We start from the raw sequence: 12,292 nt of genomic DNA, 5'->3' as shown, positions 1-12,292 counted from the left end.
TTATGCCGCCTTCAAATTTCAAATAGCTCTTTCAAGGCAGAAAAACACTTAGATGTTCGCTATCATTGGCCGAAAATCGACCGGTATTATTAAAAAAATGTTCCATTATTTGATGTTGAAAGTCTAAAATAGGCTTCAAACTTGGATCTACTGAGTAATAGTCACGCACAAATCCAGTCAGCCACGGTGCTCGCGAAAGTACTTAGTAAAACGCGGGGGTCATTCTAATCGGATAGGATAACCGCAGAAATTACGAAGAGTACGCGAATTATCTAAAATATCGAACTATCTCTGGGAAGTGATCAAGTTTCAGTTCAACTTAGTAAAGTTTATTCCACAAGCTTTCTTCACTACATTGAACCCGAAGTGAAACGACACCATATCGAAATGGAGGAGCAGTCCATCCGCATCAATCATAGAGTCATTCAAATAATTAAGACAATGGAATGGAACAAATCTTGGCTTTTATAAAATGAGTTGCTTAAAACTATTAAAAAAAGAAGTATTCTCTTTCTCTTTCAAAGCGATCAGAGTGGTCCTTATGTATCAGATTTCATGATTGCTTTCTTTTCTTTTACTTAACACGCTGAGTGCCATGTGAGTCCAGGTTGGTCTCACAGTGCGAAGGGACTTTCAGGCCTCTTGGTGACACTTGGTCTCACGGTATAATGTGTGAGATTTCGGTTTGTGCTGATGCAGCTGCTTCATAGAGGCTATTAGTAGTAGTGTATTCACGCCATACTAGAGCCATTGCATTGTTTATGCTGCTTGGCCTATGGGTCTGAGACCAATGTGGCATCATATGGCCTATTCAAAAATTCAAATATTCTATTGTATTATGTAAAAAAAAATCGTGGCCGGACGAACCCCATTTTTTTTCTTGTATGGTGGCACTCAACGTGTTAAGATTGACGCCTTTGATTAATTTTATAATTATACAGAATTGGTGTCGGTTCAAGAAAGTTTTACAATGACTGTTACTTTATTTAGGCCCACGAATTTCTGAATAAATATGCAAATAGTTCATTCATAATAGTCCTCAGATTTTACGTGTAACTCTCCATAACTGGCCCTCCTGCCCCGCACATATCAATCTGAAATCAAAGCCACGAAATAAGCTTCTCTGACAGGCTCACGCAGAAAATCCATCATCCGTTTTAGCAGCTACCAAGAAAACCTTACGCCTCGGTGAAATATTCATTAATTTTAATTTTAATACAGTTATTTCAGCTTTCTAAATTAAAACCAAAATTAAGGCAATGAAAGAAATTGAGTTTGCCGATGCTGTGAAAATATTGCATTTAAAAATCATAACTGGTTTATAACTTCGAAAAGAAAACTTCAACTCTATCAAAGTATTGCACTTAGTTGAGGCGTAATTTTCACATGCAGAATTAGACACACCAAACTACGCTACATACATAAGTATCTCTTAATTGCTCTGAAATCTCTAATCAGTTTGAAATTCTTCACTAATTCAGACATTTAGCCAGTAATCTTTATATTTAACCACGCCAAAGCGCCCGTAACTATAAATTAATGCAAGCGGCAACTGGAAGAAAAGAAATCAAAACTCGATGCTTTTCTACTTAATGAGTCGAATCAAATGTGGTAAACATCCACTTGTATTGTATACATGTACATATACATATATGTACATACAAACATATGTAGTTTGACGTTCATATTGTCATAATTGATGATCGTTTTGAAAGATTCATTTTTTCCACATTTGTATGAACTCGATCATTACGCGATGACTATGAAAATTAAGCAAATGCCAAGCGGTGAAGTACGGAAAAAATTAAACAACAAAAAAGAATGTATGAATGTACATATATGTGTGTGTGCACATATCTACAAATAAGTAGTAGTCAAATCCATATGAGTAGCAAAACTAATTTGTATCGATGGTTTTGTAAAGTGGAAAAAATATTGTATGACAGACACAAATAAAAAGAAGCAAAAACGAAAAAGAAAAAAAAAAACAAAAAACGAGAATCGAAAATAAAGAAATTCACACCGTGAAATTGAACAAATACTGAAGCAAATGAAGAGGTGGAGGCGCCTTTCCAAATTCAAATAATTAATGATGCTACTGGTTCAATAGATATGAACGCGATGGGAATGGAAATGAGCGATGCCAAATGGATCAAATAATAATAAAATCATTCATCACTTTATAAAAATAGGAAAATAAAGCAAATTAAAACATTGTATTAAGAAATTTGAATGTATGAAATTATGAAATTATGGATTTATGAATTTAGGAATTTATTATTACATGAATCCATAAATTTGTGTATGAATTGTACATTTAATATGAATTTATGAATTTAAACATAAATGAATCTATAAATTCGCGAATGTTAGAATTCCTGCATATATGCGTTTATGGATTTGTGAATAAATTAATGAAATTATGAATTTACAATTGAGGAATTATGAATTTATGATTGTATGGATATCTGAGTCGATGAAATTACGAGTTTATAAGTTCATGGATGAATGAATATATGTGTCTATGAATTGATGAATATAAGAATTTATGAATTTGCGAATTTATAAGTTCATGAATTTATGAGTATGTGATTTTATGAATTTTTCAATTGATGATTTTATAAATTTATGAATTGAGGAATATCTGAATTAATGAGTTTATGAGTTTATGAATTATTGAATTAATGAATTTACGAGTTTATGAACTTATGAATTTATGAATTTATGAATTTGTGAATTTATGAATTTATGAATTATTGATTTTGTGAATTTATGAACTTATGAATTAAAGAATTTATGAGTTTATAAATTTATGAATTTATGAATTTGTGAATTTATGAATTTATGAATTAATGATTTTGTGAATTTATGAATTTATGAAGACATGAATTTATGAATTTGCAAATTTATAAGTTTATGAGTTTATGAGTATGTGGTTTTATGAATTTATGAATTGATGAATCTACACATTTTTTTATTAGTTTTTGAATTTATGAAGATTTTAACATTTTAAAAATTTATGAATTTTCGAATCTAGAAACTAAAAAAATTTTTTGAATGTGCGACTGAGGAATTTTTTATTTTTTATGAATATATGAATTTCTAATTTTTATAATATGTAAGTGAAGGAATTGTGATTTCCGAATTTTAAATCGTTGCTTATCAATTTTGAATTATAAGTTATGCACTGTGTTATATAAGTTATTATATTTTTTTTAATTTTTTCTAATTTTATTTATTTAATGCTTTTTTTTTCTTCACTTTTTTTAACACGATTGCTCTAAGAAAAACTAAAAAAATCAAAAGGCCTCATTTGCCAAATTAAAATTAAATTTCTGTATCCAATATACAATATAAATCATGAAAGACTCCTTCACTTCTCTTGGCAATCATTACTGTTTAGGGCTATAAAATTAAAACACAATTTTCAAAGAACTCAAACAGCTGTGCCACGCTGACCACCTAACCATTTATGCTAACAGGGCAAAATTCGCCGGAAATTTATTTAGAAACAATAATTTCCGCTCATTTTAATTCTACGCATTTCTAAGATTTATAATATCATATATTATAAACAACAAAAAATTAAAAAAAAAAAATCAAATTGAAACCAGCAAAAAATGGGAAAAATATTTGGTAATAAAAATTCAAAAGATAAACGCAAATCAAAGTCGAATACAACAAATTACACAAAAGAAACCGGAATGAAAAAGATGTTTTTATGTGAAAAGAAGCAGAATAAGCAGGAAAAATCCTTCGTAACATAGGAAACAAAAATTCAGCCCCTTTTCTCGCTGACTTTGACTTATTAATGCCGGCCAAACACGTGCAGGAGGAAGCGGTCCAAGGAAATGCTTAGGAAAACAGGGAAAATTAAAAGCTGGCATTTCTTTGTATTACTTGGGGTTGTGGTTGTTGTTATTTTAACTATTTCTCCCAGCACGGAATCTTGTTATGAAATTATGCGTAAAGTCTTATTTACGTTTGTTTTGAGATTAGCTTTAAATGCGATGAACAGCGGCGAGAGGGTGAAGTGGTGATATGGTGAGATGATGGCAGCCTTTGGCAGCCCATTGCGCATTCGACTAAATATCCTTGGAAAGTGTCCAGTATACTTTTACCTTAGTACTGTTTGTATAATTATTTTGATAGATGCCATGTGGAGTTCTCATCCCCCTTTTTGCGTCTTTTTTCATTTTCACTGCAGACAAACGGCTATTTTAGAACGATGACAGTAGATATCAAAACTTTTTTTATTATCATTATTAGGTTTTCAAAACCTTTTTTATTTCCCTTACCTGACCACATTCAAATATCTAGACGAATGAATTTTGGCACGAAAAAATGTCTCACTTTAATTTAGTTAGAAAGATCCCCTCAAAAAAATCATCCGCAGCATAAAACTGTAGGTCCCTCCATTTATAGAAAAATATTGAGATGCACACACCAAATATCGGAAGAGGAGCTCGGCCAAAGCAACAAAGATCTTGGTCGGTTGGGAATGTCTTCTCGGGGGACCACATCAAGGCGGGCCCCAGGTCAAAGTTCGCCTATGCGATTAATTGCCAGGGTGTAAAGGTCCAAGGAACGTTGATCAGCACGCCTTATTAGTTTGACGTGGGATTGAGACCATCCCTCAACCGAGCAACTGGGTGGAGGTTCTGGATATTCTTTCAGGTTGTCCCTGTACACCTTCCAAAGACTACTGTTTATCAGGTCCCAGTTGGCTTGAGAGGTCGCACCATCGTGGGAACTGCGATCAATCACCGCCAGTATATGGCTTCCTTTTGCTAAATACTTCTTCGCCGTGACATTAGTCATCTCAGTGGCGGAAATCTTAATTCGTTTGACTTTAGCCGGTGTCCCTTCACTCGGTAATGAATGTTCGGTAATGAAGGCTTTAGCCCACGCCTTGGAGTCTGACTATTCCTCTGTCAGATCCTTTTCCCTAATGTACTTCAGTCTCTCCAGGGTTCTGAAGGCCGATCCCCTGGTATGATAGTACCTTTCTGAAGCACCGGGGGTGGATGCTACCTGGAGCAGTGATAGTGCCAGAAGGGCAAACACCAGAAGCCGTTGGCTGAGCCATATGGTCCGATGCTGCTGACATTGGTGGGGTTGTTTCTTCTTCCGGATTTCCCGTGCTACCTGGAGTGACTGGGACAGCAAGGTCTGCTTGTTTTCTGACAGGGCAGCTCTTGCTTCCTAAGGATTTTGTTGCGAGGGGGGTGCCTACTGCTGGTACCAGACGTAGATGGTATGTCGTCCTCAACTTGTCTTAAGACAGGATTGGTTTTTTTGTGAATAAGAGACCTCGCTGCCGTAGAGGCAGTCCCTGAAGTGACGCAGTGGAAGCTAGGCTCTGGCTTGGCGACAGGCTTCACTCCGCTTATAGTGGTGGTCTTTTTTATTGAAAGTCCTGACCTTCTTGAGAGATTGGGTCTTAATTTTGGGTTGCCTTGGTTGTCCGAGGCTAGGTTTTTTATGCATATTTATATTTCATAATCGTCCGCACAGCTTGACGTGGCGGACTAACATTTTTTTAGGGGGAAAGGGGAAACGTCGAGGTCATTCTACCTCCTGAGGTGATTCAGTTTCAGAAGGACGCCGTTAACTCTGGCTGCAAACCATCCATTGGGCACGGTGACGCGTAACCCCCTGGATTAGGGGGTGCAGGAGAGGAGATGATGGGATACCAGGTAAGGCAATAACAGTGGGATAGTCGTCGGTATGGTAATCTGCGCATGGTGATTGATGGGCCACCGTCGGCCATTGGCTAGCCAATATCTATATGGTGCTTCACTCTATGAGGTCTAAACCAGCACTAAGCCTCATACCCGCGGCAAGGAGACCAACTTGATGAGGTATCAGGAAGTTAGTTTGAAATTTTTGCTAGATAGACAATGCGAAAGCAACGTAATATAATACAATTTTTTAAGTTCGATCCCTATTTTTATCTTATACGCAATTTTTTATTTCGATTTGCTTATAAATTCTTACAACTCAAAGTTGAGCCGTGCACTTCAAACAGAGGGACCAGAAACATTTCCAGCTGGTTTATTAGGTGTTTGTGCCCTTCAAAAACAGCTATAAAAATATTACTTAGTTGATTCTTTTTTATAAATCCATCATCCTACTACGCAGCATTACAACAAGCATTACTTAGGTGCAGAAATATATTTCTAAGGATGGCCTATCAGTTAGCAATGATGTTGAGCTGTTAACTTGCATGTGTATGTGTGTATGTGCATATATAAGTATCTCACTCTTCTATGTGCCCGCTGTAGACCGTTTGGAGCGGCCAAGGATATATGTACGATTTTCTTCCGACTCTATGGCAGAGTAAGCAACAAAATAACAACAACTAGCCGGTATGTACTTGCACATTAAGCAAGCAGAACGGAAATAGCTGAAATTCCTTTTGAAGTTCACATCAGTGAGCGCTCATTTTCTGCCTATTGAAGTTGTTGCTATTTTTGTTATTGTGGTTTCTGGATGTGTGTGTGTGAGGTGCTTTTGTGTGCGTGGCATAAAAATTAAGTTAAACGCACTGCTCAGCTCAGCTCAGCTCTTGGCGGAGGTAAGGAGAGTAGGTAGAAAATTGGTGGTAGGAGTTGACTGGATAATTAACGCAATAATCATCAATGAAAGCGTGTGGACGTGCAGCAGCATCACCAGCACCAGCATCACCAGCAAATGCCAGTTGCACGCCTTTAATTTCTGCCTGCTTACCTGCCTTGGCGTATACGCATTGAAATGAGCAGGAAAAATTCAATCAGCTGATGGAACAGTGGGAGGCGGAAGGAGGGTGTCCCGCTTGTGCTGAGCGAATTAAACAGCGGGTTCAGTTGGCTGTGAAATGACCAGCGGCTATTTTTAACCATTTCACAAGCGAATACATTCACGCTTACAGAAGCACCTACGAGTACGCACAATGGGTTATTAGCAAGGTAAAGGACGTCGTATGTGGCGCGTGTGTATCCGTGTGTGCGCGTGCATGCGAGTAATTACGTGTAAATATGTTCTCGTGAAAATATTCTTGTTGATATGCACGAATGTCGAAAGGTGTTGAGGAATTTGATTTTGACACGTGTTGAATGCGCAAACTGATGGGCAGACAAAGAGCCGATGAACTGACCAGCGGTCAACTACTCAAATGCGCACAGACGTACGCACAAAAATTGCCTGTGCTTGCACATTTGCAAATACATAAATATGTGTTTGAGGTTAAAGTGGGATTGATATGGAAATATTGGTAATTAATGTGAAATGCTTTAGGTCATCTTTTTTAACTTTGTGTTAAACGAAGGACGCCTTATTAATATAAGGAAATTTTCAAGTGGATTAAAGTAATAGAGAATACTTGTTATCGAAATGCAGGAAAAATTAGCTACTTGGAGCTTTTTTTTCGCAGCACAAATAACAGATTTGTTGTTGGCGTTCATATCAAAAATGTGTCTAAATTTATGCCATCGGTATTCTTTCAGCCTTTCTCCGTCAAAAGTTGGCGCAAATTATGAGTGCCGGCCTATCTCTTAGATAACAGAGATATTTCAGATGACAATCTTCTGCAAAAGCGTGCCATATGCATGTATAAATAAGCAGTTCCATCTCAAGTGATCGAACAGTAGCAGAACAGAGCATAGCTTCGGCTATAATATTTGTTTATAAAAAGTGAACCGTTCAGATTCACGAGGTTGCAATTTCGAATAATTAAAAAAAAGTTTATGCAAATCGGTCAAATAGTCAACTTCGAGATAATCGCGTCTAAAGTTTTGCGTGCACTTCATTTATGGATAATTTGCGCGCTTCCACGGTCTATAACTTTCGTTCTAGTGCTCCGACCTTTATGATTTTTTGATTTTATATTTTTAAGATGATGTACATTCTTTTAGAATATGCCATAAAAAAGATTTCGATTTTTTAGTCCAGCACAAGGTATATAACCCCTTAAAAAACGCACCTTATATATGTATATTCAAAGGCTTAGAGGCTTAGGCATGACTTATATAAATCGTATGCCCATTTAGCATTTTTCCGCAGTGATACTTTTAATTCATCACCTTTACATTTCCCACTGCTGAGTGGTAATTTTATTACCTTTTATTTTTTATTATCTATTATTAAATTGCAGTTTTTCCTAAATAATTCAATTTCAAGTCCATAAAATTATTCGCCTCACCTTTCCGAATTATGATAATGCATAAGCATAATAGTTCACTTCAATTTTGCTTGACGGTCATGCAGCACCAACAACAAATACCAATACTAAGAATGCCAACAAGCATTTAAATGTCATTACCACATGCAACAGCGCGTACTGCAAAATACCTATACACATACATACATATGTACATAAGTATAAAACAACAACATAACTCCAGCCGCGATCATTTCCTTACCAAAAACAATTTACGGCCAACAAAAGTGCAATTTAAGTAGACATTTCGACAACTACAGCAAATTTCGTTGAAAACTTAGCAAATGGTCTGCACGACGACTTCCATACATATCTGAATATGTATGTATGTAAGTTTGTAGTGGTGTTGGCATGCACTTGGCAATTGGAGAGAGGTCTTTTCACGAGCCCACCATCGAGTCATTCGAGTCATGAACATAAAATTTATTAAATTAAATAGCAGCGTCTCCAGTACAATTTCCATGCCAATTTCAGCCTTTTCTGTTTCTGGCTACACTGCTTCTGCGCCCTCAAACGTAAATAGTTGACAGCACCACTTGTTCGATTTCGATGCTTCCAGCTGCATTTGCGCGGCATAAGAAGAGTGCATAGAAATGTGTGGAAAAAGTGCATTTGGGGGGAACAGCGGTTTACGCAGAGGAGATGGAGGGCAGCGCGCTGTTTCCTTATTTAGTTGGTCTGGCCGTCGTTTTGCCACTCAGTTAGTTTGGCGAATTGTTCGTTGGTGAGGCGTTTTCAACTCTATGTTGTTGCTGTAGTTGTTATAATGCAGCGAAATGGCACAATGCAATGTGCAAAACTGAAATTACCGCCCAGAAACAATTACCAACAGTTGTTGCAATGCGCAATGTGCAACATGATAACATTTGCTTGTATGTATAGGATTACATATTTACATACACACACGAATGCACTGACATGCACTCATGGACAATAAAATAGTTCGGTTTATTTAGTGTCTGTTAATTTTTTTATTAAAGTTTAACGATAAAAAAACAAAAACCATGTACAGCGTTTTTTTCTAACTTTACGCAAAAATGATTAAAATTTTGCAAGTTTTCAAAGTATGGCAATAAATGTTTCTCTAGAGACTAGACAGGCGGTGCTATTCGAATTGATGCGAGAGAACCTTTTGTGCTGAATAAACATCAGCGATTCTTTGCCGAAATGTAATGAAAAAAGTACCGGCAGTCGTTCAATAAAACGCAAAATAATTGTTTAATCATGAAAATTTATTTTTTCGCCTTCAAAATAGGCTCCATTCGATGCAATACTGTTGTAAATGTGAACGAGACTTAATTGTAAATGTGAACGAGACTTAATCACCACACATTAGACGTGTTTCATATGTATATGTAAACAGCAGCCAACTTTGAGTGTTAGGATAATAAACCCCTCCTTCTTCTTTTTGGACAGCTTTACGGGTAACAAGTGTATTACTTCACTCTCATTATTTTCCACTTATAAATCTGAAAACATCAAATACACATATGCCAACGATTAGTCCAGTCAACAAAGCACCTTCTAAACGCGTTTGAAGGGCTTCAGCTCCTTCAGCGAATTCCCCGTAATGAGCTCTATCGATTCAAAGCGGCGTGCGCGGAGTGGCAATTTAAGTTTAGGGGAAAAGGAAAAAGTCACAGGGGGCTAAATCCGGTGAATACGCTGGTTGTTCGATAATGCTTGTCGAGTGTTTGGTCAAAAAAGCGTTCACAATGTGAGCCTTATGAGACGGTGCGTTATCATGGCTCAAGATTCATGAGTTTTCTTTCCACAAATTGGGCCGTTTGTCCACCACATTCTCTCTCAAACGTCGCATAACTTCCAAATAATATTCTTTATTTACCATTGAACCACTTGGAACGAGTTTCTGGTGCACAACACCATGACAATTCACTCTTGACCGACTTTGATGTGGGTTTTTGGGCTTCGGCTCATGTGGATAGCCCCATTCAGCCACCTGTTGCCTAGTTTACATGTCAAACTCATATACCCACGTCTCATCACCTGTTATGCTGCGCTGGATAAACGTTGGGTCCGAATTCACTTGCTCAAGCATGTTTTCAGCCACCTTCCTCCGATGAATTTTTTGAAAGAAATTCAACTCTCTTGGAAGGAATCGAGCAGCCACGCGTCTCTTGCCCAATTGATGGTGTAAAGTGTTGCGAATTGGTTCGTGAGACACACTAAGGTCACGAGCTACCTCCCTCAAACTTAAATGATGGTTTCCCAGCACCATTTCCTTAACTTTGTCGACGCTTGCATTTGTTGAATGGGCGACCAGATCGGGATAAATCTTCCGCGACTTCTCAGCCCTCTACAAAAGCCTTATACCAGTCGTAGACCAGTATTTTGGATAAAGCACACTCGCCATTGGCTTTCTGCAACATTTTCAACGATTCGGCACACGAAATCCCGTCAAACATAAAATTACAAAATTTAAAACAAATTACTTGTTCGATGTTTTTATCTATAGTGAAAATCGCTGAGCACACCTATGGTTGATGGAAAAAATGAACTATGGTCATAAAATTCCAAATTCTCAATCACCTTCATTCAAAGGAATTTACCAAAAAATTGGGAGCCTGGGTGCCTCACGAGCTCAACGAAAAAAAACTAAAGGAAGTCGTCTTCAAATTGCTTCTCAGCATCTCGCCCGCCATCGAGCAACACGCGGTCATCAACACCGCTTTTTGTACCGAATCCGTCACGCGAGATGAGAAATGGTGCCTATAATACATCATTATGAAGCTAAAAAAAAGTAATGGCTCCAGGAGATGCGCCAAAGCCGAGAGTCAAGCGGAATCTTTATCCAAAGAAGATGATGATATGTGTTTGGTGGGACTGGGAGGGCATGGTGCATTGGGAAATACTGGAAAAGAGTGCTACGGTCAACAAGGAGCTCTACATTGCCCAGCTAAACCACGTGAATGAGGTTATGCGACTAAAAACACCTGACCGACATGCTCAAACCACACTCCTTCACGACAGTGCCAGGCCCCATGTTGCACAAGTCGTCCAGTCGGCGCATCCCAAGAGCTCGAATGGGATGTCAATTGGCCGTATTCTCGGGAACTTCCACCGACCGACCACCATTTTTTCCCCTCCCTGTCAAAAGATATGAAGGGTGTTAGCTTCATTAACAAATAGGTTCTTAAAAACTGGCTTCTTTGGCAGCAGACCAGGCGATTTTTGGTGGAACAGCCATCAACATATTAGTCGAGAGGAGGGAAGAGGTTGTAAACAGCAAAGGCGAATATATAATTGATTACCTTATTGATATAATTATTATTTTTTGTTTAAATGAAAGTATTCGGTAAAAACGCTACGTACTTATTTCCCAACCTAATATCTCGACGGCAGCCGGTTTGAGCACTAAACTCAACGCCAAACGTCGAAAGTAGCATCTGCTTGTTATCACCCACTGTTTAGGTCATTTGATGAGAGAGCCACCCTTGTCAGTCATAGCAATGCTCCCCACCCACCATATCCCTGTCCATATCTCAGAAATTTAAGTTTTCTTTAAGACTGTCTGGTTTCGTCAATTTGCCTGCATCCAAATAAATCAATCGAAAAATAGTCGTACGGCACAACCGTTGCTTGCTGCATCGCAAGAAAAGCGCAGCCTATTGCCTATGGAGCTTCAGCGATTTAGTGCTATGCTTTCGCTTTTCCGCCTCCTCTCCATATGTTTCAAATCATTGAGAACGAACGTACTTCTTTGGAACAACATTGTCTGGTGCTGTTCGTTCTGCTATTTTTTTTCTAAAATCTGTTGCTCTTTACTATATCTTGGCCAGTAAAAGAAAATATGCTCTCCATGTTCATTTGCCTTGGCGCAAAAAGAACTTATTTATCCATCATTAAGGCCATACTTGTGAAGATATTCTCTAAAACAACCATGTCCTGTCAGGAACTGCGTAGTAAAAAAGTCAGCATTACCATGTTTTCTATCGACCCATGCCTGTAAATTTCTAATAAGTCTGTGTGTCCATCTCCCTTTGCTTGTTAGGTCCCAACGTCTTTGCCATTTAGATAGACTCCTGTGCCTTTCTTCTTTGCGCTCCTCAGCTGCTAACGAACTGCTAAGAC

This window comes from Anastrepha ludens, chromosome 5 (assembly GCF_028408465.1).
Source record: "Anastrepha ludens isolate Willacy chromosome 5, idAnaLude1.1, whole genome shotgun sequence".
Lineage (NCBI taxonomy): Eukaryota > Metazoa > Arthropoda > Insecta > Diptera > Tephritidae > Anastrepha > Anastrepha ludens.
Note: the sequence above shows the minus strand (reverse complement) of the source record.